At 41.7% G+C, this 25,150-nt stretch overlaps 1 long non-coding RNA gene across 1 annotated transcript in view; it reads left to right on the forward strand.

Annotated features, from left to right (window-relative positions):
- Positions 1–9,586: 9,586 nt before the first annotated feature.
- Positions 9,587–25,150, forward strand: part of LOC148216527 (uncharacterized) — a 75,022-nt gene continuing 59,458 nt past the window's right edge. Inside the window, exon 1 of the long non-coding RNA XR_015795180.1 lies at positions 9,587–9,698. This is a non-coding gene — a long non-coding RNA (uncharacterized LOC148216527). The remainder of the gene's footprint in view (positions 9,699–25,150) is intronic.

The raw sequence follows: 25,150 nt of genomic DNA on the forward strand, positions 1-25,150 counted from the left end.
GAATAGAACAGTGGGGACTAAGAGAGTTGAAGGTACAAGAAGGGAACTGCTTCGGGTTGGTGCTGTAGCAGGAAGAGCCTAGTCTGGGGGCCAAACTTTGGCTGTGGATCTGTCCATGCAGGCCTTGACAGGCCATCTCACCCTTATTTATAGAGTCAAGCCTGCTGTGATCTAATTCTACTGATACAATTGTGCAGCATTTATTGATTCTGTTTGCTCTTTCAAAAATATCCCAGGATGCATTGTCATGCAGAATCCCAGGATGCATTGTCATGCATTTGCAATCCTCTGAGTGGAGTTAATAGAACTGGAGAACCTTTCTTCCCACTTCTTCTCCCTAGACTTTTAATCATTTTTTCCTTCTACAGTTTGTTTACACTGCTTTATGCAAAAATTGGACAGCTTCTGGAAAAGCAGAGGTGTTTGTATATTTGAAGAATAAAAATTCATGATTCAGTTCTATATAGTATTTCCTTTTCCAATAACCTTAATCCAAGGACTCTTTTATTGATTTAAAAAGTGTGTTTGGAGGGAAGGTCCTTCTTTTTCAGAACTTCTCAAACAGAAGATTATAAGTCTTCCCCTGCCCAGTTCATAAATGCAAATGAAAAAGGGCCAAACCATAGTTAGTTTTAATCCACCTGAGCTGTGATTTTGAGTAGCTTATTGTTATGTTGTTGACTGATAATCATATTGGCTTACATGTTATTGGTACCACTAATTACCCAAAACAGAATTCTGGATTCAAACCCCCACTCACTGAATGAGCTTAGATGAGATGTTTTTTTTTCCAGAGGCAAGTTAGATGTATCTTGTTGTAGGACATCTAAACAGAATCCTTCTCAAGCAAGGTATGTATGCACAGATTTGTGACATGGGTGCATTACGCATATGTGTATACATACTGTATGTTTTAGTGTAATCAAAGATGATTTTCATACTAATATGGATTTTAACTCCTCATTTTCTCCAAAGGAGTTTGAAAATTTGGCACTGTGGTATGTATAGGTCCACCTATTTCAACTAGAAGTGACCAGTCTGATATAAATATCCCAAGAAATATTGGTTGTAATTCTCCCCCCCTTCCCTCCGGCAATTAGGATATTAGTGGTTGAGGTCAGGAGGTGGTACTCGGCCCCCCATTCTGGAATGGCCTCTCCTGGGAAATTAGACTTGCTCTAGATGCAGGTTATAGCAGAGCTCTTTTAATTAGTTGGAGAATGCCATTGATATTATATATACTGTAATTGTGTATTGTTCTGCTTTACTTTAATGTAACTTGTATTGTTTTTAATCTGATATGCATTTTATTGTGGATGTTTTATGTGTATACTGCCAAGAGTCACTTGGGGCAGCATCATAACAGTCCAGTTAATCAATCAATCTGCAATTCTGTTCACTGCTCTTAGCTTCTGAATGTAAGGAACATGCTGAAATCTCAGAACGGTAGAGTTGGAAAGGGCCATTTAGACCACTGAGCTCAGGGTAGGAAGAAATCCAGATAAAAGCATCCCAGAGCTCCAAGGAAGAAGACTTACCACCTCTCTGGGAACTGGGTCCACTGCTGAACTCTTTAGAAATGTCTTCTAACATTCCATCAGAATCTGTGTTCCTAAAACTTAATCTCATTGCTCATGTCCTGGACCCTGGAATGAAAGAGAACAGAGTTTGGCTGCCTTCTAAGTGATCTCCTTCCAGGTCCTTGAAGAGAGCTTGCCAGCATATCCCCTTTAAGTCATCTTTCTCAAGACTAAATATACCCAGCTCCTTCAATTTCTTTTCATTGGACTTAGTTTATAGTGAACTCCATTGCCCTTATCTGAACCTGCTTTAGTTTGTCTAAACCCTTCTTACAGTGCAGTGCCCAAAGCTGGATGCAGTACTCATGGCTGGGTCTTTTGAAAGCACAATAAAGTAGAAAGTTCATTTCTATTATTTGGAAATTATCTTTCAATTAATACAGCCTAAAACAGCATTTGCTTTTTTTTTTTTTTTTTTGCAGCTACTTCATGATGCTGGCTATTCCAAGATCTTTTTCATGAATACTGTTCCTAAGCCAGGTATTCCTATCCTGTACATTTGATTTTTTTTTCCTAAGTGAAGAATTTTGCACTTGAGTCTGTTAAATTTCATTCCGTTACTTTCAGACCATTTCTTTCAGGCTGCATTTGGACTGTGCTTATGTCTTCTAGGATATTAACTATCTAATCACTGGTAAGCATAATTTGAGCATGTTTTTGAGTTATTAATGTATCTACTTCATTTGTGTACTATCCAACTCACACATAATTAGTTTGCCAATCTGCATATGATGGGATTTTTTCAAATACTTTGCTGAAGTCAAGATATACTATGTTGACAACATTCCTCAAATCTATTAAGGATTTTTAAAAAAGGAGATAACAGTAATCTGGCAAAATTTATATTTGACAAATCCATGTTGAGTTCTGTAAGTATCATGTTGCTTCCAAGATGCTTATAGACATTTCTTTATGAGCTGCTCTACAAACATCACAGGTACTGATATCAAATTGACTGGTCTGTAGTTGAGTAGATCTTCTTTCTTCCACCCCACCCCTCACCCCACCCATTTTTGAAGATACAAATAACATTTGTTCTCTTCTGGCCACCTGGCACTTCACAATTTTCCATGATTTCTCAAGAATAATATATAAGGTTTCAGCCAGTCCATTAGCTAGCTCACCATGAGACAATACATGCTCCTTCCAGCAGACCAGTAGGAGAACACATTGTATTTGGGTCATTAAATTTAGTGCCCTATCCCTTGAGTTGCCCTAGGTCTTGGACAAACAATTCTTCCCTACTCCATGCAGAAAAGAAAAAAAGAAAAGAAACCACCTTCTCACATCTGTTGCTATCCTACAAGCTATGTGAAGGATAGGTGTTCGTAGGAACAACAAAGGAACCATCCAAGCCTTCTTGCTTTATATTGCATGGGAAAGCACCTGAAGATTAAAGGATATTATGTCAGCATTTTTGCAACCAGGTGCTTTCCCCAATACTGTATCTGTAACCAAGCCTGCATGTTGCTATAGCAGTTAGATTGGCAGAGAGAGGGAGAAATGCCCTAAACAATGCAAAGAGGTTCCAGGAATTTAACTTTAAAATGCAGCTGGAGTTTGAGGCAGAATGGCTTAGGTGAACCCAGGAACCAAGGAGAGGCAAGAGGAGTGGTCCTTTCTCCTAGTAGAAGAAGGGGCTACTCACAACTCCAGTGCTTCAAAATAAAGAAGAAAGTAGCTGTGTTTCAGATTTTTTTTTTTTTAATCACTGTGGCGCGAGTGCTAACATCATCTCATTCAACAGGCCCAGAGTTAATTCTGAACTGGAGTAAAATGCTCACGTGGAGGTGCCCAAAGCACAGAGGTGCTGGTGAGCTTTCTCCACTCACACCTTTATATCTGTAACCTCCCCATCATTTTTTTTTAAAAAGAAAGAAATCCCAGAACAACTGATCAAGTGGCAAAGCTCTAGTGATAGAAAATTAGCTTTGTTTGAACAAACCTTTTCCCCCTTAGTCTTTCACAGAACCCCATCAAGTTCTTACAGAATCCTAGTGTTCCATGGAGCAACTCTGGATAAACTCTGCCTTAAATCACCCCCTTACATATTTATTACTTACTTCTGATCAGGGAGAACCTGATCAACTGGGAAAAACATGCCTGCAGGGATGGGCTGAGAAAGAAAGTGAAATGTGCAGTCCTTGGTGCTCTCTGAGCTTGGCTGTTTGTTTGCAGACATTTAATTACCCAACTAGGTAACATCATTAGTGCTAGTGAGTGTGGAGTTTGCTTCCTGTTTAGATACAGTAGCTTGCCCTGCCTGTGTTGGTGAGGGTGTTGTTTTCTCCTTGATAGTTCCTTGGTTTTCTGCTTGATTGCTTGCCTGATGTTAATCCCTGCTTATCTGGGTGTTGGCTGCTGGAGAGGATGTGTTTTGGTCTTTTTGTTTCCTTCTTAGCTTTTTTATTATCTCTTTTGAATGGTGTGTAAATATGGTAAATGCAGACCAGCAGAACACAGAATCAGAACCAACACAAAGCAGAGGACAGAACAGCCTTCAAAAACCTAAAGAAGGATCAAACCAACACCATCCTCCCAGCAGACAAAGGCAAAACCACAGTTATCATGGACAGAACACAATACATACAGAAAGCCAAATAATTACTGGAGGATAAAGAAACCTTCATCCCAGTAAACACCAACCCAATACAGAAACTAGACAACCTGATCAAGAGAACCCTTAACAACCTAACCAAGAAAGGTCAAATCACAAAAGAAGAACAGTGGCAGATGAAAAGCAATGGACCCATCATCCCACAGTTCTATGGGTGCCCCAAAATACACAAGCCTGACATACCTCTTCATCTAATTGTATCGTTATCAGGGACCCCAACATACAACATAGTCCAAAAACTTATAAAAAAGCTTGGACATCTCAATGAATTTACAAAAAAAGCTTACAAAAAAGCTTAGAGGGGAGTGAACATTCTATCAACTCCCCACTACAGTGCCTCCATATAATCAAAGACCTAAAAATAGAAGAAGATGAAATTATGGTTTCATTCAATGTCACAGCACTCTTTACATCCATAGACCCAAAACTAGTGAAAGAATCCATGGCAGCAGTATTACACAACACACCTGACCTAACCAAATACACTAAGATCGAAATACCCAGAATCACGGACCTCATCAACCTCTGCCTCGCTAACCTACTTTCAGTTTGATGGACAAATATACCAACAGATCAGAGACACATCTGTGGGATCACCACTCTCAGGCCTCATAGCAGAGACTGTAATGCAGCATCTAGAAACTATAGCACTCCCATGCATACAACCAAAAGTATGGACCTGGTATGGAGATGACACCTTTGCCATAATAGAAAAGGAACAACTAGAGAAGACACCTGAAATCATCAACAATATCTTCAAAGGAATAAAATTCCCAAGGGAAGAAGAAAACAACAACACACTACCCTTCCTGGATATCCTCATCAACAGAGGAAATGGCAGCAAGTTAGAAATGCAAGTGTATTGAAAAACAATCCACGCTAACCAAGTGCTCCATTACCAAAGTAACAATCCAACCTCCCACAAGAAGAGCTATGTAAGAGCATTATTCAGATGAGTACAAACACACTGCAGCAACCCAGAACACCAGAAAAAGGAAACAGACTGCCTACACAACATTTCCCAACAAGATGGATACCAACATAACTTTATCAAAAAGTGCCTTATTACTCAACCCACTACAGCACAACCAACACAAGCTATCAAAAGGAAAATACTGCCATACATCAAAAGCATCTCAGAAACAACCAACACACAAACCAACTAAAGCCCTCCAAAACATCTTAAGCAAACCAAAAGACCCGGTAGCCCAAGAAGAAAAAACAGGAGTCATCTACAACATACAGTGTAAGGACTGTAACAGCCACTATGTAGGACAGACAGGCAGAAAACTAGCAGAGCACATCCATGAACACCAACCAGCAGTCAGAAGACACAATGAAAACTCCTTAATCTCACAACACATGGACAGACATAACCACAGTTTCAACTGGGAAAATGTCAGCATCTTAGACCAAACTAAATCCCAAAACACTAGGAAATTCCTCGAAGCTTGGCAGACAAATCAGCTATCAATAGACATATAGAAATAAACCATATTTACACACCATTCAAAAGAGATAATAAAAAAGCTAAGAAGGAAACAAAAAGACCAGAACACATCCTTTCCAACAGCCAACACCCAGATAAGCAGGGATTAACATCAGCCAAACAATCAAGCAGAAAACAATACCCCAACCAAGGAACTACCAAGGAGAAAACCACACCCCCATCAAAAATGACAGGGCAAGCTACTGCATATAAACAGGCAGCAAAGCCCACACTCATTCATACTGATGATGTTACCTAGTTGGGTAATGAAATGTCTGCAAGCAAACAACCAAGCTCAGAGAGCACCAAGGACTCCACAGATCAACCCTGAGTTACAGATATTCTCTTCTATTAGAAAGTGAAATGTTTACCATCTGTCTCCCATCCACCACATTTTTGCTTAAAATGACCTTCCCACCTTTACAAGTGTTTAGCAATGACTCATCACTGAAGATCTCAATTTGTCATGCTCACATAGAGTTCTATGTCCTGTGAGGCTCAGTTCACTCGACCCAGAACTCATTTGCTTCCTGGGCCAACCTTTGCAGACATTTTGTCCAAATATGCACACACAACCAGTTCAGACATTTGACTCTATATTGTGGGTTTCTTTGCACATAGCTGTCTTTTTTCTAGTAATCAAATGTACTGCCAACATTTTCTCCAGCTATGTATACCAGCAAAGAGAACCAGATGCTCTTTGTTTTCCTTCAAAATATATCTCAGTGTTGGTTTTGTTTAGTGTTTCAGAGGATTGGCTAAAATACAGCTTTTAATAAACCTGGCCCACATTGCACTGGGTCTCTCAACATACTAACAGTTTTGGCTGCCATTCCAGATCTTGATTTAAAATCTGTCCTCATCTTTCATACAAATGAGCCTCTTGAAAAATAAAAAACAGGCCAGTTTAATTCATCTCACGTGTTCAACTTCATCTTCATTCAGAGATTGTTTCATTTTTAAACAGGAAAGGGATGTGGAAAGTAACTGAGTTTCAGCTTATTTCTCACACACATTAGCCAATCAGTGCAAGAGAGGAGAATTCTTCTTACCTCCTTACAGAGTGAATGTTGGAGAGGAACATCGGAGGGCTTGAAGAGAAACTACAAAATGATTAAGGATCCTGTGTGGGGTACAAGATCACATATTCATCATGGGGATTAGTAAAATTTATTTTACCATTTTATCTTCATTCTAAAAAGCCATCTCTTGAACTGGTGGTGTATCTCTTTCATTTCCTTCATAAAAATGATGAACTGAGGCTGAGAGATCAGTTAGCAGCTGAAAGCAAGCTACGTTTTGGACCCAAGTCCATACTGTGTTGAGTCTCACTTGTACTTTTGATTCCCAGGAATTCACAGTTGCTTGAGATTTGACATGACTGAGCTCATTAGATGGGGAAGCCTCCTGAAAATCTTGGCACCTTTACTGGGTGACCTACGCCTCTTGCTTATTAGTCTTTCTCTTCAGCATTTAGCAGCAGTCTGCCTTGCAGAAATGTTTGAAAATCTGCAGTCAGAAACAAAACAAGCTATTCCATGGTGGGAGGGGTGGGATTCTGATTCCCAAGAAACGTGTGTTATTTAAAATTGAGTTTCTTCACTCTGTGATTAGTCTTTCTTTTCCAAAGTAACATGAGTAGTCTACGCTCCTCTAGAACCCCAGGCCCTGATCCCACATTCTCTGTTCTCCTCCTGCTGCCAGTTGGGCATCTGAGTCAACAGCTCTCCCTTGCTTCCAAAAGGAAGGAATCCCTTTCCAAAGAAGTACTTGGAGATAAGGAGGAGGAGGAGGAGGATATCAGGCCATACTCAGTATGGTGGTCTTAACAATGACTGCAGTAGTGGGTATATTCCTCTGTTTGTTTGTTACTCTCATCTCCTTAGCTTCATTATACCCCTCCTTCTAAATACAGTTTTATTAGGAATGCATGACTTTTCCACATTAGTACTACCAGTTTCCCAGGATATTGTGCTATTCTGGGTAGATTGCTAAATATCATGGAATGTGATTCAAGCAACAAGATGCATACACAAATTAAAAGAAAATGTATTTTAGTGGTGTTTGCTGTGTCTGTACATTTCAGTCAAATACTGATTTCAATTTTATTCTTTTCTTGTGGGGGGACAAAGCCCTAAAGTATAGATGGTTGAGCTGCTAATTTGCTGATTACCAGGCTGCAGATTATGGTCTCAGTTAAGAAAGGGACAAGGCTATTGGGAATGTTTTTAAAAAATCAGAGGCTGCAAGTTTTTTCCCCTGTAAAATAAAGATAAATGTACGTATGCTTCCTCTTGCTATGCCTTCAAGATGTTATGATAAGGATTCCCTGCCTTTTAATATACCTTAGCTACTTTTTAGGCTATGTAAGTAAGACAGAAGAAGGACAGCGAGGGGCAATTCATGGCCATGAAATGTCCAAACTGCTCTTTTCAAAAACTAGTTTCTATTTAATTCTCAGAAAGTAGGAATATATTATTGACTTGTTCATAATCAAGTACATGAGAACAGTTAAGTTCCGTGTCTGATCTCTCCACTGCCATTTTTATCTAGCCCACCCAGAAAGAGAATAAAGAAGGGGATTATTAGATAGACTACACAGCTTCTTCTTTGCAAGCTCTCTCATATTGAGTGGGAAGCATAGGCTATTTTCTCCCAAACATGTCTGTTCCTGTTGACTCTATATGGAGTTCTACGCTTAAGCTTGTCTAGGAGGAACATGAGCTGAGCCCAGCTGCACACATTGCTTTTACATCTAAGGGGTCTGTGGAACTATTCAAAGGATTCAACTCCTGTAATATAAGGCCAGTTTCAGGGTAATTGTTTAGAAGGGTGGCGATGTATAACTTGAGCAGGGCCTGCCACTTCTCAGCCCCAATGTCCTTATCAGCTGTCTTTCTCTGGCTAATGGGGATGCTGTCCAAACTCACCTTGACATGCTGACTCAGAATCTGAGTGACTACGTTGCCCCCCCCCCCCAATTTGTCTACAGGAGCAGAGCCATACTTTGTGCTTGACCCTCACCAGCATGGGCCCTGTAATGGTATGCAGGAATGACCCTGGGAGACAAGAGGAAGAACTACAGCCTAGACAACCATCATGTGAAAGGTATCTCAGTCTACAGAAGGAAAAGGGGTGTGGGAACCATCTCAGAAGGGACTCTCCTTAGTTTTCTGGAAAGTAAAAGTAAAGGAGGGGAAAAGTATTTTTCAGACTTGCAAGATTATATTACTCTAACCTTACAATAAAGGTAGTGCTTTTGGTACTCATGCTTCTTGTCTGGACTACCTCAAAGGGCTGACAGGCCCCTCCACCTCTCCTTGAGTGCAGGAAAGGATGACATCATCCTCCAACCACTATCAGCACCTCCACCCTGCTCTACTTCAAAACAGCTGTTTTCTGTCAGGCCCAGCCCAAGAACAATGATGAAACAGTCCAGTTGAGTACAGTCCCTTTATTTGCTTACACCTTATAGACAGAATCTTGCCAAACTAAATCTGTACTACAGCAACTAGTGGATACACCCTGTGAGGTTCTAGGGAGTAGCTATCCTGAATCTCTTACTTTTCTCACGCTCCCCCTGTGGACTGTGCTGCCTCTTGTCTCCTTTCCCCTCCTGGAATGCACCCCCTCCTTCCTGATAGCCTTGATCTCCCTCCTCGTAGATACATTCCATCACATTTTCTGTCCCAAGCTATCTTTAGCTTTTCTGTGCAGATAGTCCGCAGAGCTTCCTTCCAATCTTGTGACAACCACAGCTCTGATTGGCCACAGTGCCTAGCATGCCCCCTCCTCTCAGGTGGTTGGTCGCTCTTCTTCCTGGGCTCTCAGTTGCTATGTTCTCAGATGGTCAGTAGCTGTGATTTTTAAAGTTATTTTGTGAGTGATCCAATAATGGGCCATTAAGTCAGTGAACTTTCCTTGCCCTGTATTTTCCCACCCCCTCAAGAAACTCACTACTCCATTCAACCCATACATCTCCCAGTGGGAACCCATTCACTTTCTGCCCAGGGTGAGTGAAGCATGCTTTTCTTGCTTTTCACACAGATGCACATCTACAAAGTTTCCCTTCCCTTAGTGTTTTCAAAGGCTGCAACATTAGAACGAAACTGAACAGTCTCAGGTTAATGCTACTTTGCTTCTGTGAAGGTGCACTACTACTTTTTCCTTGCTACAAAGTTTGCATGGACTTACAGAGGAATGTAGGACTGAAGGAACAACTTGTTCCCTTTCCTTTAATCATTACAGCACCAAAACAATGGACGCAAGGAAGGGAGGGAGGGAGGGAGGGAGGAGAGTTGAATGTCAAAGGAGAGAAGGGGAAGGGGGAATGAAGTATCCATGGGTGCAAGCATTTGGGAAAGCAAAAGAAAAGAATGAGGACTTATGATGAGAGAACAACTCCTAAAATAAAAAAGACGAGCAGAGGGAGACCCACTCACATAGGGGGCAGCCAATGAGCTTTTCCTTCCCTATCTGGATGGGAAAGGCAAGAAGCAGAGGAATGATCAATCAGGGCCTGGAATGGCTGTAGCCCAGACTGAACATGAGCATGGTCCCAGTGGCAACCCATTCACTGTCTGGTGTGGAATTTTTAAAGTTGGCTTCAGAAACAGCTTAGATTGCTGGACTTCCTGTGAGTGCCATGGCGAGCTGACCTCTTGCTGCCTAGCAAGACAGCCTTTGCAAGGGAAGTCACAGCTGGATGTTGGATCTGGGCCAGTGTAATCTCTCCAGATCAAAGGAGAGATTGTTGAGATCATCTATGTGACTCCAGACAGCCACTACTCATGAGTAGACCATGGAAACTATTGTTTTACAGTTGGCTTAGGAGTGGAGTGGCTGGGAGTCAAGACTACATCAAGCTCACACTCGTGAAGCAGCCTTAGGACACAGAGCTCGACTGAGCCTTATATCTTAATCACTTTTTTGGATTGATTTTTTATGTCTTTTATATTGGAGAGATTAAGACCCTTTGGACCGGTGGGGTTTTACTCTATTCATTAGGTGAGTCTCCACCACCTTAAAAGACAGTGGTGTAAATTTGATCTTAAACTTTTTGAAAATATATGATTTTTTTTTTGGACTATGTAGCAAAAGGGTGCTTAGTATATGGATTTTGGAAAGTTAATAATGGATTAAGGGGCCAGAGAAATTTTGAATTATAGTTTTGAATTTATTAGAAGATATCTTCTCATGGGAAAGTGGTGATTGCTTTTGTTTTTTTATGATAAGAAAATCTTGAAGGTTGGACATTACAGGGAGCCAGAAGACAAAGAAAATGGAGCAGAAATCCTTAGTGCAAACTTTTAAATGCCTCTCAGCCAAGTTATTGGATAGAATGGATTAAATGCTTGAGAAACTGGACAGAACATGCTTTAAAGAAGTTGTAAAACAAGAACAAGTTGTAATGGATGTTTATAAAATAAATTTGAAAGAGGACTTAAATATAATGCAAATGGTTCTGATGGTTGATTTATCCCCTAAAGGAGATGAACACGTATCAAACCAGGAAATTGATTTGGATAATTTTTTTTCTCCTGGGTATACAAAAGAGCTCTAGTAAGGTTGGAAATGCTTTTTTAGAAGCAACAAACAAAAGGATAAACTTTATCTAATGGACATGTGAAAGAAATCTGTGAAAGTTCTGAAGGATTTTTGTTTGGAAACACAGATGATCAGCAAATTACCTCTGGGACTTTTTTTTGAAGGGGTTAAAGAATAATTTGAAAAATTCAGGGAAGGTTTATAAGTTGGCTTGTTTGATCAGGGCTAAAAGAGGAAAATAGTTGTATCTGGCTGCCCTTACTGGACTTTTGCTGACAAAGAATGATTGACGAAGCATTTGGATTGATTGATTGATTGATTGATTGATTGATTTACTTAAGAAATTAGTTATGGGGAGAAGAGAGATTATGTTTTATTTAGAGATGGTGATAAACTATTAAAACTGTTTTACCTGCTGGGATGAAGGAGGAAGTAACCTTTTTCCTTTTTTTTCCTTTCTACACTCCCCCCTCCCCTTTTTTTGTGTGTGTTTTTCTGTTTGCATTTTTGTAGTTTGTATTGACTTTTATTTTTTTCATTTATAATTCTTAATAAAATTATTTGAAAAGAAAAAGAAACATTTTAGATTGCTGTGTGGCATTGCCCTGGGACTGTCACATCAAAGGCATGAGTGAAAGGGGTGCATCACCTTTTTCTTGTCCCACAAACACTAGCAGGGCTACAAGTGAGTAAACATAATAGAAAGAGCTTACCTATCTGGCCTTTTTTAAAACTAGCATTAGAACTTTTCCACACTTCTTCTTGAAGAGAATTTGATTGGACTTTATTTCAATCTGAGATTTATGTATGTTGTCAAGCATTCCAGTTGTTCATTTCTGTTGATGACAGGCTCCAGTTTAGATTCATTGCTGTTCTTAAGATGTCCTTAATATTTTAATGCAGAAAACAATAAATTTTGTTTTTCTTAAGCTTCTCTCCCTCGCTAGACTTTGGAGATACTCAAGGGACTTGCTCATCTCTTGTGCTGTGATTGGTGGCTACTTTTCATAAACCATTTTGCAATGGATTTGTTCCGTGCCTTTTTGGACAAAAGCAGGAACGGAGAGGCTTAAAAAAACCCATACTCAACATTACAAATGAATTTAATTTTCTATAAGCTTAGACAGTTCTTCATAGCTTGACAGGGAATGACATTCTTTTTCTTCAAAGCCAGAATCTGCTATGGCCTTGTTGTGCTTTCTATTAAAATGCTCTCTCAGCTGTGCTTGAAAAAGCTGGCTTTGCAGACGCTAATGTCTTTTAATGAACTGTGATTTATGCTTATATCTTTCCCTCTGATGTGTCAGTTGCGAGACGTGCACATGCGTATACGTGTGCTATGTCTTGAATATTGGAGTCTGCTGAAATTGTCCTCATTTTCATCTGGGAGAAAACATCACTTTGCTTTTAGAAGCTTCTCTGTGGTAAGTTCATCAAGGTTCCCTGCTGGAGAGGTCAAGAAAGACCAAGGTGGCCAAGATTTTATTCCTCAGTGGTGGATTACTGCTGACCTGAACAGCTGTACTCAGGCTAGTTAAGCAAGCCTACTGTCTTTCTACAATATGTCCTTGAAGTCCCTTCGAGCGCTACCCCTGCCCTTGAAAAAAACAAAAGGATGTCATCACCTCAGTTTCCTTATTCAGCATCATTGAGAGAATAAGGCTGGGTTTCTTTCCAGGCCTTTCTTTTCCAGAGTCTCCAGCAACCTGAAAGGTTGCATCACAAGAATGCACCAGTACTGATCTAGGTTTTCCAGCTAAGGAAAACGTATGTCTACGCATAAAAGTCAATCAGAATTACAGTTCCCCAGATGCAATCCTCTCCAATTGGCATTGCACATGAATAACCTGAGTTTTCCCATGTTGGAGAACTGGGCCTGCTTCATGCGTGGAATCCAGGTCTCCTATCTGCCTTGGCAGATCCAGTGGCATCAGAAGAAAAATTTTATTTTATGGAATGCATCATACTTTACATTCCACATAAACTGAGAGCAGCCTTTAAAAGAGGCCCCCATTATCCTGAAAAAGTGCCAAAAAAAAGGTGTTCCAATGGCTGCCCTTGATTTTTTGAAGTTTGCTTCCATGATCTAAGCTTCTTTCACAATTAGAAGCGCACCCATACAAACTCATACATATATATGGAACGGAACTGAAGTTAGGGAATAGTAGAAGGAGCATTTTAGAGACTTGTATGTGAATTATAGTGATATGTTGAAGACCTGGATTGAAATGAACACTGCAAATGTTACTGTCCAAGAAAAAAGTGAGGAAAAGGAAGTCATACATGGTGTGAGAACGTTGAGCCATGGTAAGGGTGCATGTATAGGTGGTATGACTGGAGAAATGCGATTTGCTTCTGGAATGCCTGTGCAACTAGTTTAATCTGTGTGTGTGTGAAGACTACATCTGACAGTTGTATAAATAAAGCATACATGAGAATAAATGGATTACTTCATCAATGGTTCAACACTGACTAGGGAGAAAGACACAGGTGTAAGATGCTTAACATACTTATGGACAAGGGTATATGGACAAGGAATACCTGTGGGGATATTAGAGGTGAGCTGGTTTAGGACATGAATGTGTGTGTACTTTTGGATGCAGATGACGCTGTGTTGTAGGCTGAGTACCTGCATTATCTGCAGTGAATGTAAGTCGTATGATACAACGTACCGTTTGGTTCTGGAAGCTCATGTATAAAAGACCAAGTAATGGACTGAACGATTGCCGACAGAGGAATAGGTATATTTTGGTAGAATGGGAAAGTATGGGAAACTGGACTGAAAAAAAAGACGTGCAAATGCTGGTAGAAAAATAGTTGGTGTTGAGTGTCTGTTGTGAGGAATGAATGTTTGTTAGAAGCAAAAATAGTGGAGTATGAGAGTGTGCTTCTGCCCAATTCTGCACGCTCCAGGTCCCTTCTCTGAGGTATTGCCATCTAGTGGGACCTAGAAGTGTGCCTCCACCCACTCCCCAGCAATCCAGCAAGCACCCCCCCCTCAGCCCTCCAGAGGGCCATTAAAACCTGGCTCTTTACCCAGGCATTGGGTCGTGTGGTGGAGCCAGCAGATAGCTGTTGAGACATCCTGGGAGGTTGATTGAGGCGCCGGGTTTTCAGTTTTCTATATGCTTTTATAGTTTTCTTGTTGTGAGCTGCCCAGAGTTGTTTTAAGATGGGTGACCATACAAATCTATAATAATAATAATAATAATAATAATAATAATAATAATTATTATTATTATTATTATTATTATTATTATTATTATTTAGTTCTATGGAAGCGAGAGTTGGATATGTCAGGAGCAACATCAAAGTAAATCGAATACAGTGGGAATGGGGCACTTAAGGTTTGCATGTGGTGAAACAAAAGGAGATGGGGTCAAGAAGGACGAAGAAATCAGAATGAATACAAAGGTGAATGACCAGGTGGTTTGGTCATATGGAGAGAATGTCGGAGGATCAAATTGCAGAACAAACATCTGAAGAAAGAGGAAGGGAAATTAATGGTTGGATAGACTTGATGAGATCTTTAGGAAAAAAAAGTGCAGTGAGAACTTTAAAGGACAAAAAGCAATATCTGAATCAGTGTATTGACTTGGTGGTCAAGGATGGTTTGCAAGGACAGAAAGGTATGGAGAGGCGTAGTGAATGGTGTTGGCGTAAATTAGATTTTGTTTTCATTTTCTTTTTTCTCATCTCTTCCATTTCTTTTGTGTGCCATTTCTTATTCTTTTTTTGCCCTTTGCAAAGCATTGCTTTTGCTGAAAGGGAATAGTGTGACTCTGTGTGTATGTGTGTATTTGTGTATGAGTACCTGAACGTAACAAAAAGCTGGGGCTCTGTTGTAGAGGATCCTGGAAAAAGTGGATTATCTGGATTCTTGCCAGTCTGGCCTCAAGCCTGGGCCTGGAGCAGAAATGGACTGATGGCACTTGGGTATGATCCATGATGGGACCTGTGTAAAAACTAACATGTACACACATTATTTCATCAGCTGCCTAGCTAAAATGCATTCAGAATAATTTTTATATGGTTAAATCTACATATTTTGTAAGTTTGGGCTATACAAGAAATACTGGGTGACTTTGGGCTAGTACCTCTCTGCTCCAGAGCTGTGGGGATAAAATGTGGAAGATCTCCTTAAAGAATGGTGGGATATACATCTAGCAGATAAATAAGAAAAAGCTCTTTTTTACTGCAATGATTTACACTTCTGGAACTTACTGTGGAACTGGAACTGTTTGATAAGCCATTGGCATTAACTAGATTATGCTTGGCTGTACTTAGATGATTTAATGAGAGTTTGGGGGTGGGAGTGGGGGTTGAAAATGTTGAAATTCCAAATAGATAGATCCAGACATGATTTTGTCACTGAATCTACAATAAGAACTTTTAGGACCATCTCACTGCTTACTAATGATGAATCTGCATACTCATCGCCGTCTAGTGCTTAATTAGTATTACAGATGTCAATAGCAGGATGCATAACAATGTTTTTAATTGAATCTCATTGTAGTTTATGCAGTATTTCATACAAGGCTTAAATGGAGAAGAGAAATTAAAATATGCATCTTCAAATATGAATTCTTAAACGCTTTTAGCTGGTAATGCACCATATACACCATGTACATAGAAGGTGCTCCATTAATTAACATTAAAGTGGCATTAGGATGAGTTAACATTTTAGAATCTAAGCAAATGAGAAAATGGTTTATACCCACGGCACCCCTTGTTCTTCCACAGTCTGTTGCTTTCCTCCCTCTCTTTGCTGTTGATGCATGAAAACTTTAAAACAAGAAAGAAACCGAAACCATTAGAGAACAAGGAAAACAAATGGAAACTTGGCAGATCGAGAGATGGCTGTACTAAAGCAGCCCCCCTTTTTGTTTTCCCCCCAGCTGAAACATTAGTAGGAATGGAGGGTGTCAGGGCCCATGACAAGGAGAAGAAAAGGGGCAGCCATGGAGGGCGAAACTCGCTTTGTTCTCCAGAGCCCAGGGTGCTCGGCAACAGGCTCATTTGCCTCCATGGCCCTGTCAAAAAACAGCGGGATCAGAGAGGTAGGTCAAGCTACAGCACAGTTTCCACAGCAGCAGCCACGGTGGATGCTAAGAGGGGAGCCAGTAATCATCTGAAAGGCCCACAGCACGCAGGAGCCAGGCAGCTGCTATGCCTGTCAAGCATTCGGCTTTCTTTCATCAGCACTGCACTTCCTCCTGGCTACAGAATGAGGTGAACCCCAAACCAATGAGGGGGCCTCTTTACATCAAGTATACCTTCCAACACTTATGGCCACTGTTTGCTACTCACAAAATTATCGTTCACACTACTAGTCACGTTTTAAATTATATGTTGTTGCTGTTAATGTGTAAGTATAGTGGTTGTTTATGAAACATCCTACACAGCAGCTGGGACTTAATTTATTCTTGTTCCACCTTTACTTGTTTCTGTACAGTTACTGTACCATTTATTTCTCTTCTCTGTTGAACTCGCTTTGATGCTACTTCTCCTGAAGCAACTTTCGTCTCCATTCCAGGCTTCAGGGATAGCTTAGGAATCTGCCACTGTGCCCCTAGTTATCATAGCCCATCAGATTTGGTGCCTCTTAGAAGCTAAGAAACTGAGATTTCTCCAGAGAGATGGTTCAGGACAATGGATTTGGCTTACTTTGGGTCTGTTTCAGCTTCCCTAATCTTAACCTGTACATTTGCAAACAAATGCTACTGTTATGAAATTCCAGAGACTTCCCTTGATTTCCTTCCAGGAGAAATTCAGTTTCTGTAAATATTGTATTGTGCCTCTGAACCTTCACCCTGTTCAAAAAAAGTGGGACAAAGTAAGAATAGCATGAACCGGAAATAAATATTAGACTCCAGTTGACAACAGTTGTGCAAATGATTTGTTAAAAAGTAAATAATGAACATGAGGGCATCAAAGCCCTGTTCACATCTTTCTGGCCCAAACTATATTTAAAATAAGAGCAAAACTGCATAATTGCACTTCATGAATAACATCATGTCATGTCAGATTTGGCTTGTAGTGAGAGGTCTTTTCTGGGCCTGTATCTTAGGAATTTTTCCAAGTAAAGAGACTGGCAATCTTGTCCAACTCAGGGTGCTTCGAAAGGGTTGGGTTTCATCTCGTATAATTCTCAACATGTCAATAGGATGCTTAGGAAATTAACTCAGCTAGGGCTAGATTGACAGTAATAAAGAAGCTAGTTTGCATTACACTTAGATTCCCTCCATCTGATGCTGTCCAGATGTATTGGATATCAATTCCCATAATTCCTAACCAGCCCAATGTCCAATGTCTCAAAGCCATGGGAACTGAAATCTATTGCATCTCCACAGTACCAGGTTTGAGAAGGCTGCGGACTTCGTGCATTACATAAATCAGGGAGTTTTTTCTTTCTTTCTTTTTTTAACCACCGATGACTTTGGGGTAGTCTTTTGCTCTGCAAGACAGCTTCCAAGCAATGCATCAGATAGAAGCAACTCGGTGCCTTAACAGGAAGATGCGAGATTCAGTCTGAATGGGCATTTTCTAATATCAAACACTACAAAGATAAGTAGCTAAACCATATTCACAAACAGTAGACATTTAAGGCTTCCAGGCCAGGCTTGGGGCCAATATGTAAAGGAACCCTGATATGAACAATAAGCCACCAGCATGTTTCTTTGTGAGAATGTAAAAAGGGTCCTCTGAAGGTTTGGACTTTTTGCCCCTGATTAAGCCCAGTGGATCCAAAATGGAAAGGGGGTAGGAATGAGATGGAAAACATAGCACAATGCCTAAGGTCTGCCTACCTGTTTCCTCTGATTGTCCAAGACTGGGTAATTTTTAGGAGCAAAAGCCAAGCATTGACATGATTTTAATCCTTTGAGTATCTGATCAGAGCCTTTCACAAGAAATTAATTAAAATGGGACTGTGTCAAGATCATGGGAAAGAGGAAGACAATGAGCAGCAAAAAGACCTAGCTTGGGCTACCTGCACACCCACAAGCAATTAATTAGTGGTTCATTGGGACTTCACCCGTCTTTTTGCTGTGGTCTTCCAGCATGTTTTGAAGTTGTTGCTGTAAGAGATAAAAATATCTCTAATTTTTCATAGCTATGCTTCTGGGCCATTAAAATGGAATAATATGTTTGTTAGGTTATAATTAGTTCTTGAAGGTACTTTGGAGGCGATCTTGGCTTCCGAGACATCTGAATAAATGCAGAGCAATGATGATCATTAAAACTTTATGGCTTTGATCACTGTTGTATTGCCTCAGATTCACTTCTATCATTTGGCAGGTGACACTGGGAGACAAAGTCAGGCCATCCATTTACCTTCCTTCACCCTCCCCTTGTCAGTCATGGAAGGGGCCCCATAGAGGTGGTTTTCCTTTTCTTTATTTTACCTTTTTCTTGCAGGAAAATAAGAAGGTAGCCCAACAGAGCTAAGATAGTTCTACTTTCTGAGCAAAATGAAAGAGCTTTCAAACTTCATGGAGTGCACAGCCCCTGAGCCACATCCCAGGGTTTCAGGGTCCAGAGGGAGCCAGTGAATGCAGGCATTTTGCCTCTGGTGCTCCTATTAGCTGCATTTTTGCTGTCTGCTACAGTAGGGGAAGAATCTGGAGCCAAAGTGATTTGCGGGCTGTTCTAGAAGGACAGGTCTGACACTGAGGAAGTCACTTATCTCCCTGTTTGTGCCTGGCCTGATGACAGCCTTTCCCTCAGGTATCAATCAGCCCATCAGTTCTTTCACCTAGGTGAGGGAAAGAGCTGTCAGGAGGATCACACTGGGACCGTCATCTCCAACGGCACTGCCAGCTGCCCCTCGCGGCTTCAAAAGCCTCCCTTTTTGCCTCACACAGGCATGAAAGGCAGCAGCAAGGGAGACACAGTGCAGCTTCCAGCAGCAACCCCATTAGCTTGGGTGCGTCTGGTTCCACCGTTTCCATGATGTCCCTAAGTTAACATAAATTTTCCCCTCTGTCGCATCAACCTGTCACTGCAATCTTAAAAACCCATATTCCTAATTTGCACAAAATGGATGTGATGGGTGATGTTATTGCAGCTAAAAGAGGGGGAAAGAGAAAGAGTGAGAGAGAGAGAGACGAGCTGTGGAGGGGGAGCTCTTGTTTACATGGAAATATCATAAAGCAAGCACCCAAGATGTTTAAAATATTAACAAGCCAGCATCTATTCTGGCTGATAATGAAGATGAAGGGAGAGAGGGGCCAGAGGGAAGGATGTGCAAGGCTGAAGCCCAGACTGGATGCCTTTTGTCTTGGAAAACATGATACCAAGTGGGAAGTAGGCCACATGGGTGGCTTTGGTGACAAACTCCCTATTTTAAGAGACTTTAGTACTGACAACACAGTACAAATGACTTCAGAACTGAAGAGAGGTGATCTCAGAATAGGATGAAGAAGGCATCACAATTAGGAGGGTGTGTCTACATAGCGTTTTAGTGTGGGGTGTTCAGAAAATAAATATTTGGTGTTTGAAGTCAAGGAAGCCCTACTTTGAACCACACAAAACATTTTAGCGGCAGCTGATGCTACCAACCAACTTTCTGTTAGGCAATGGTCTATTTCCACTTCTCCCATTTTTAAGAATAGTTACAGCTCAGCTAGGATAAGCATAAACGTGGGTAAATCAAACTTTTCAAAGAATGGGGATGAGGCAGAGGAAGGTAGTAGCCAACAAGATAGGAGAAGATGGCACATGCACAACTTTTAGAGCCCTTCCTGACATGCATTTAGAAGGGGGTCTGCCTCTTGCAACAACCAAAAATGTCCTCTCCAGGTTCTGCAGCAAGCAGCTGTAGCACCGCCACCCCTTCCATTTCTTCCATCATTTATTTAGAACAGACTCCGATTTCTGCAGCTCTCAGCAGAGAACTGCTAAGACAGATGCACTGGCCCCAGGCGGTTACAAGGGCTGGGTTCACACATTTTGCTAAGGCAAACAAACCTTATGCGTTATACCATACGTGAATGCAGCCATCGTCCTCTGTGTGAACAAACACCTACTTTCACTTCCAGAAAGGGAGTAATTTCAGCTAGGATGGGGGCGTTTGTCAACAATGCGTGGTTTCCCTTCAATGGAAGTTGCCCTCAGGAAGTCAGAATGTTAAGAGATTCACTGGGCATCTCTCTTTGGAACGGAGTCCTAAGAAGTAAGTACCATGGGGCATTTGCTCCCAAGTAGCAGCACAGGAATGCAGCTTTTTTCGGGCGAGGGCCTGCACACAGGTACACCAGGGCATGCGCTGATTCAAAATGCAAACGCAGATGGTGATGCTGAGGTTTGTGGGAGCAAAAAACAGCCAAGACATGGGACGTATTAACAAGGAGACACATCCATTTTTACTTTTATTACTTGCATTTATTCAATGCATACCAAGCAATGGATGGGCTTTGACTCAAGGCACATCCGCTAACTTTGGCCTGAGGATGCCTGGCTCTCCTTGTTCTTGAAGGTCAGTTCCACACGATGCAGCCTTCCTCTCATCCCCAGCTCATAGCTGAGGCCAGCAAACGAACTTTGGTTTTTCTGGACCGAGTGTGGAAATGACGTTTTCTGTCTTCTGATAAAAGCTTTGCCATCTGCACATTGTGCGGTGCTTTGGAGGTGACAGAGGTGATGATGCAACAGAGGGCATGACCTGCCCTGCTCCTATTGGCTGATTTTGGCTGCGATGAGCACACCTCCACATCTTTAATCACCTATGGTGGGTGGTTGCTAAGTCCTACTTAGGTTTCCCTCCCAGGTTCCCCATGTGGCATGTTGGCAGTTGTGTTGGCAGTGATGGCTTAAATGGGAGATTCCTGGGAGGCATGTCAGCAGGCCAAGTGAGGGAGAAAGTAGGACTGAAGTCATACCCTTACTTCTCAGGTCCTCTGCACAACCTGCTCACAGCTGTATGAGGTCACACACAGTAGGGGCTTCCCAATAAGGTAGGAGGACAAGGCCTCTCTTGCTTTAATGGTCCCCAGGGTTAAAGCGATGGGGTGGGCAGCCTCCGTCACCCCCCCCCCCGTGGGTCAGGTGCTGCAGGTGATCTGGGTGTGGGTAGGGTAAGGCGGGTGGTAAAACAGGGTGGAAAGTCCTCCCTCTCACCAATCAGGTTCTGACAGACAGCTAAATCCACCTCTCAGAACTCATCTCCTCCAGCTGCTCTGGACATTATGGAGAGTGATTGGTGGATGTTTTTCTCATTGGCAGGGAAATCCACCAATCATTGTACGTTAACTTCCCCCAACTTAATCTGTTAAGACAGCACCATTCATGGCCTTGTTTATGAATACAACTAAGCTGTGGGGACATAGCAAAGTTATACAGGCATACTATGCCACCTAATAGTCTGGAGCATACCACAGTAATATTAACTGGTTCGCTGGATATAGCCACAGATAGAGACAGAACTAAAAAGGAAGCTCCAAATCTGGGATTGGCTGGTTGTGCAGGATTTGGCCCAACCAAGGTCAGCTGCCTGGTATTTGATTTCAGCACCAGAACCAGTTGAAGCAGGGCAGGGGGAGCAGGAGCCCTTTGAAGAACTTCATGCTTCATCTCCCCATCTGTCTGTAGTTGGCCAGCTCTTCCTGAAGCGGCCATCCAGGGCTATTGATCCTTCGAGCAATAATCTGGGGAAAAGCTCATGCATGGCTAGACTCAGCTTGCCTGCCATTCAGGGAATGAAGCACTTGACCTTAGAAGCTAAGGTGAAATCACAAGCTGTTCAGGCCTGCCCTAGCTGAAGGGTTGTTTGGAAGACAGTCAGAACAGCTACAGGAGGGAGAGGAATCATGAATGGTTATATGCACGTGGACTGCAGTTCTAAAGGCATACTGTAGAGCAAAACAGCATTTTCTGTATTAATTTCTGCAAAACAGAACAGGCACACTATTGGAACAGCTGAAATTAGTTCCCTTAATGGAGACCAGTAAAATGTAGGAAAACATCTTGAAACAGAACAGAGGCAATCCATACCTAACTTAGGTAAGAATGCAAACAAAACAGCACACCTATGGGCCCCAGCGCTGTCTTCTTTTTTTCTGATAAAGCTGAGTCTTTCTCTTGCTCCTAGGTCATACTGTTTTCTCCGCATCCTTGGATCGTAAAGCAGGCTAGCCTTCCCTGGTCTCCTCCCCCATGAACTGCAGTCATGACATTCCACAGAAGCCTTTTTCACCAGAGCTTCCTTTGTGAAAAACTACTTCCACCGGACATATAAGAACAGAAATGTGTTTTGCCTTATTTTTGTTTTTTCTTTTGGCTCCAAAAGACTTGCTTGACTTGACAACATGCAGAAGATTTTCCAACCATCAAGTCTCTTAGGTGGTTTGTGAGGAAAATATGCCCTCACTCATACCTTGGGATTCAGTCCTTGGCTGTGCAGTTGGCTTGAATGGTCCTTGCTTGTTGTCTGATCCCCAGTTAATGCTTGCTATGGCCTGGCGGCTTTTGCCGTCAGATGACCTCCTCATGGACATGTGCTGGCGCCAATTACATTGCAAGCATTCCAGAAAACATCAGATGGCAACAAGTGACAAACTTTGTAGAAGCAGAACAGAAGCAGATCCTTTTTAAAATGTTGGGAATTATGGATGGATTGTTTCCTGCTGCACAGAGGGAGTGAGGGAGCTAGACAGATATTTTTCATTCTCTCATGCATTCTCATCACTAGTTCTGCCTTTTTTATAACCACAAAAAGAATCCGTGGCGGGGAGAGAAGGGAGAATGTCCTTTTCCTAATTTGACTAGGCCTTCAGACGTTCCACCCTAAGTGGAAGATGCTCAGGAGTGGGCAATGCTCTCTCTTCGCTTAGGGACTTTCTCCAGTGCCAAGCTGACATTCTGAAGTCAGCAAAATCTCTAGTGACAAGAACTTTGCTGTCCACATTGTTGTCCCCTATCCTGCTTTATTAGCTCTGTTCCCAATTATTGTCACTCACCTACTTCCCTCCAAGGTAATGAGTGACAAATGTTTTATATGTTCAATGGCTGCCTTTGGATGCTGTCAGGCTCAAGAGGAAATATTACTTTAATACCAATACAGCCAAAGACAGCTTAATCCCAAATAAGGCTGGGAACAAAATGAAAGCATGGGGACATGGCAGAAAAATAATGTTGCCAGGGCATGTTTGGGCTGTGTTTAAGTACAGGTGGGGATAAGATCCTTGGAAGAGATTGAACCAGTCCATGCCTGCTTCTAAACATCTCCATCTTCTGCAGGGAGATGGTCCCTGCGTGGCCTTTACCTTCGCATTCACTTGCTTGTGGAGGAGAACATTGAGGGTGTAGCTGTCAGTCTGCCTGATTCATGTTCTTTTTGGAGTTGGGGGGAGGGGGCTTAAATCGAATCAAATCAAGAAATAAAATACATATGAAATGAAATGAAATGAAATGAAATGAAATGAAAGCCTCCTTGGGTACTTCTTTTTACTGGAGTGTTGCCCTCGATTGAGGGTTTTTGGGGGTTTTGGGTGAATCAATAATCCTTAATCCAATGAAAAGTCCCCACCCTGCTCAGGCTCTCCTCATGAGATATAGAGGCCTGGGCCAGTTTCTGCATTTGAAGCCTTCTAGCCATAGTCAAAATGACTGTTGATGACACATGAGAATAAAATAAGGCTACGAACTAATTTTAATTTAATAAGGTTTGAACTTGAGTATCTAAAGTAAAGTGCAGATGTGAAGCCCCCTTGAATCTTGAGGCTCAGGCCGAAAGCCTTCCTACCTCTGAATGGCTCTGCCCTTATCCCTGCTACACTTGGAGACCTCTTGCTTTTGCACTGGGAAAGCATCGTTTCCATCTCTTGGAATGAATCTAGAGCTGTACTTCGTCAAGGATTTGGAAAAGTATTGGAAAGCTGGTGGGGGAAGTGGACCAGATGCAAAAAGTATAGAGTTCCCCTCATCTGAAGTTTTCATTTTCTTTCCAGTCTAGCCTGCAGCCCTGATATTCCCTGGAGGGGTCTCTGCCCAAGCCCTAACCAGGCCAAGGCATCTGTTTGGGGGGGAGGGACAAATAAGGAAAGCATCATTATGCTGCAAGCCCCACCTTTTATATATATGTATGTGCCATGACATCACCTCCATGTACCGAGGAGCAGGGTTTATGGATCAACAGTACAACGTTACTTTCATCATTTTGATAAAAGCCTTGGACTCTGCAGATGTGTCTGTCACCAAATTAAAGACTCAAGGCTGCAACCAATATATGTGTGTGGGATGAGGGGTGAGGGATGGAAATTAGATGATGATGATGATGATGATGATGATGATGATGATGATGATGATGATCTAAATTGAAACCTATAGCCTTGACCTTCCCTTGCTTTCATATCACAATACTGGCACACACCTATCACATCAAGAGCCATAAAAGAAAAGTTTCCATTTTAATTATAGAACTGCATTTTCTACAGTGCCTTTAAAGACCTAACACTAGAACAGTTTGCTTGCTTGCTTGTTTGTTAAATTTCAGTCCTCTGAGTGCTCAAGGTAGTGTACATAATGCTCCTTCCTCCAGTTTGTTCCCCATAACAGCAGCTTAAAGGGCTAGGCTGGGCTGAGACACAGTGACTGGCCTGAAGTCTCTCCATAGGTCCTTGTAGTTATTCCATAGCTATGTTATTGTGTATCAGTGACTGAAGAAGGCAGCTGATGGGCAGTAACCTCTGGTAATGTCTTTACAGTGCAGTTGGAGTAGCTGGTGATGGACAAAGATGATTAATCTTTTGTTTCCCAGAAGTGAAGGAGATGGGGATGAATGAGGTATGGATGTGTAGGAAAAGGTCATCTTATAGTAAAAGAAAAGGGAAAGATATTATTTTGTCTTTTATGAACTACTCTGAATTCCCAGAAATCTGATCTGGATTAGTGATCTGTTGGAATTTTAATGTGCTGAAC

Source organism: Python bivittatus, unplaced genomic scaffold (assembly GCF_059951505.1).
Source record: "Python bivittatus isolate LINGU-HERP-01145 unplaced genomic scaffold, Pbiv_v1 ctg000200_np1212, whole genome shotgun sequence".
NCBI lineage: Eukaryota > Metazoa > Chordata > Lepidosauria > Squamata > Pythonidae > Python > Python bivittatus.